Source organism: Crocuta crocuta, unplaced genomic scaffold (assembly GCF_008692635.1).
Source record: "Crocuta crocuta isolate KB4526 unplaced genomic scaffold, BGI_CrCroc_1.0 scaffold179, whole genome shotgun sequence".
In the NCBI taxonomy this organism is placed as follows: domain Eukaryota; kingdom Metazoa; phylum Chordata; class Mammalia; order Carnivora; family Hyaenidae; genus Crocuta; species Crocuta crocuta.
This window is the reverse complement of record NW_027551568.1, coordinates 626841-630289: the sequence shown is the minus strand read 5'-3', so window position 1 is coordinate 630289 and position 3449 is coordinate 626841. Positions and strand designations below refer to the sequence as shown.

Genomic DNA, 3449 nt, shown 5'->3' with positions numbered 1-3449 from the left:
CACAGCCCCGGGGGTGGGGGGGGGTGCGTCAGGAAAACAAGTGGCAAATGGGAAATTTCTGTCCCCCTGCAATGACTGGAGCAAACACCTCTGCTCAGGGAGCAGAGGGAGAGCGTCCGACACAACCCCCCTAAACTCTTGAGTGAACCCCACTACTCGGCACGCCAGCGTCCCGCAGCCAGCCGGCGAGCATCGTGCTACAGACGCGTCCCAGTGTCCTTCAGGCAGGCCTCACACAGGGACACTGGGCACGGCAAGGCGCGGAACAAGCCCGCTTTCTCACCATGCCGTCTCCACTTAAGGTCTGCCCTGGGCCAACCAAGTCAGGAGCTTGCCACCGGGCTTCCAAGTCTCAGCAGCCAGGGCTGCGTCCCGCTTCTCGCACAAGCGGTGTCTGGGGAAGGGAGGAGCGCAGCCAAGACAGGAGCTTTCGAGGAAAAGCGACCACAGTGAAAGCCAGAAACTTTCTACACGTTAAGAAGTATGTTCTGGGCGGAGGCCTGAGTGGCTCGGTTGGCGGTTAAGCATCCAACTCATTTTCAGCTCAGGTCAAGATCTCACAGTTTGTGAATTTGAGCCTCGCATTGGGGCTGTGCCAACAGCGTGGAGCCTGCTTAGGATTCTCTCTCTTCCTCTCTCTGCCCCTCCCTTGCTCGTGCGTTTGGGCTCTCTCAAAATAAACAAACTTGGCTAACGATGTTGCAGTACCGCTAAGACCGGATGGCTACAGCAAGAATCACAAGAAAACATACAAATCAAAGTGCTGTTACACAGAGACCCGGGGGCTTGGCCACACTGAGCCCAGGGCAGGACGGGGGCCGCTGGGGTGTCCTGCCGTGGGGGCAGTACCCGGGCAGGGCAGAAGGGAACCGGACGCGAGGGCACAGCTTGTGCCACTGTCGGGGTCAGCGCCCGGGAGACGGCCCAAGCTCCGTGGTCTCCGTAGGGCAGCTCAACGGACGGCGGTCTGGGGTGGGTCACGCCAGGGCTGTTCCACCCAAGTCCTCGGGAGCCACCAGACGGCCCGAAGCCCACGCAGCCTGAGACCCCAGCCTGGCTCCCGGCCCCACACCCTGACTGCACGCGGCAGGACAGCAAGGTCAGAGGGGGCAGGCCCAGCGAGAGCCGGCTCCGACCCTCCGTCTACACTGGGTGTAGACGCCCACAGTGTGCGTCGGGTCCGCCCCGCCTCACGCTCCTGAGTGAGCCCAGAAGGTGAGCGCCGGCGCCACCACTGTGTGCGCATGCCTTGCTCGCTGGCGTCCCGCTTATTAAGCATCTCGGGAGGGGCGGTTCCTTGAACCACTCCTCAGCCATTTCTCTGGCATTTTCTTCTCTTTTCTGCAACTCTTCCTAAGGCAAATGCTGCATCTCCTACGTGAAGATCGTCCTTCTCTATCTCCATCTCCGGTTTTCAGTTACGCTCTGAATTTAGAGAGGCGGCCTCTCCTGCTTGCACCTCAGGGTCCACCTGTGTGTCTTTGATCTGTGCAGCCTCAGAGTCTGGATCTTTCCTGTCTTTCTCCTTTCTACCACCGGGGTCTGATGTCCATGCATGGCCCCTGGGGGGCGGGAGTCACACCACAGGCGCTAAACCAGACGGCTGGAGGCGGGCCAGCACACAACACACACCGAGGCAGGAAATCATCCCTGACGATCGGGCGTTGGCCGCCCCCCCCCCGCAGGAAGCCAGCACCATGAGTTCTCATGCAGATGGGCACAGAAGGACACCCCGGGGACATGCCGCCCCTCCCAGAGCCAGGCTGTGTGGGGCGCAGACCCATCTGGGCTGCCCTGGAGTGCTCTCCACGGCATTTTCTGAAGGACAAAAGTTTAAATTTTAAGGAATCTTGATACACCAGCCTTTTCACTGGTGACAGCACCTCACTGTGTCAGGAGAACTCGCCCCACCCCCAGGGCAGGAGGGTCCTCCTAGCTATGAAGCTGGGGGTGCCACAGGGCCCCCTTTCTATGACATCCATGGTCTGACCACTGTCATCATTGTGAACCACAGCACAACTGTGGGTTCCCCGTCCCCCCCAGTCTGTTCTTCACAGAGCAACCAGAGCGAGCCTATTAAAAGCAATGCCTCCAACCCGACCCCCCCTCCCCCCCACACTGCGCATGCATCTCAGCTGCGGGGAAGGCCCATTTGAGTTCTGCATGCACTCAGACACCCGTCCCAAATACATGGTGGCTCCCAGGCCTGTCCTGGGACCCTCTTCTCATCTCTGCAAGCCCACTGCACCCACTTAAACTTCTTTTTTTTCATGTTTACTTATTTTGAGGGGGAGAGGGAGAAGGAAAGCGAGCACAAGCAAGGGAGGGTCAGAGGAACCCCAAGCAAGCTCTGTGCCATTAGCAGAGAGCCCCATACAAGGCTCAAACTCACGACTGTGAGATCATGACCTGGGCCCAAATCAAGAGTCAGACACTTAACCGACTGAGCTGCTCAGGTGCCCCCCCCCCCAAACCAACCTTCTGAAAATCACCAGTCTTCCTGCCCCTGTGCCCCCTGTACACGTCCTGTTTGACCTCATGCCTGTCTCCCCATCAAAGCACCTGTTCGGGGCCAGAAGCGTCCGGCCACACCCTCAGGGGACAGGACGATGGAGGGCGGGGCATCTGTGAGAACCCACGCGACCACGGCAGACGCACAGGCCGTGCCAGGCAAGCATGGGCAGGACAGGGAGGAAAAGCGTGGAACAGGCGCAAGAGACAACTGGGTACAGCGTGGAGACCGGGGGGCGGGGGGGCGGGGGACAGGCATGCTGTGGGCCCCCCGACCCCCCATGGTAGATGCCGCCCTCAGGAGACCAGAGGGACCATTACCCAAAAGCAGAGGGACAGCCCCTGGCGAAAGTGGCCCGGAGACTAGAGAAAGGCGCACACGGGTCTGTGAGGCCCCGTAAGGGGAGTGAGGGGCCCATGACACCCCCCACCCCGGGCCACGCCACCGCTGCCAAGCGGCCTTCCTGCGGGCGCTCCCAGCGGCCCGGCTTGCACGCGCACAAAGCCAGAACAGCGTGTCTGTGTAGCTGCCTTGTGGGAACCCTGAGGACAGATGGGTGGGAAGCGCATCCTATGCCGGGGAGAAGACCTCATGGCAGTAGGAAGGGTCACGGGCACATACCTGGAGCGTAACGATAGGAAGGGGGGGCACTGACTGGGGAGACCCCCTCCACACTCTTCCTCGTGAGAACACGTTGGTGAACAAGCAGNAAGAAGCCAGAGCTGCCATTTTAGAAGCTGGCTTCCCAGTTCACAAGCCACTGAGGGGGCATGTGGGGGTGTAGGGAAGCACATGGGGGTATAGGGGGGCACGTGGGGTGTAGGGGAGCACATGAGGACACAGGAGCACATGGGGGTATATAGGAGCATGTGGGGGTATAGAGAAACATGTGTGCGTGACGGAGTAGGGAAGCACATGGGGGTGTAGCAGAGCACGT

General features: G+C 60.4%; 1 protein-coding gene across 1 annotated transcript in view; it reads right to left on the bottom strand.

The window, feature by feature from the left end:
* The window catches only part of MAEA (macrophage erythroblast attacher, E3 ubiquitin ligase), a 14856-nt gene that overhangs the window by 8881 nt on the left and 2526 nt on the right, over positions 1–3449 (bottom strand). The gene's annotated exons all lie outside the window — the stretch shown is intronic.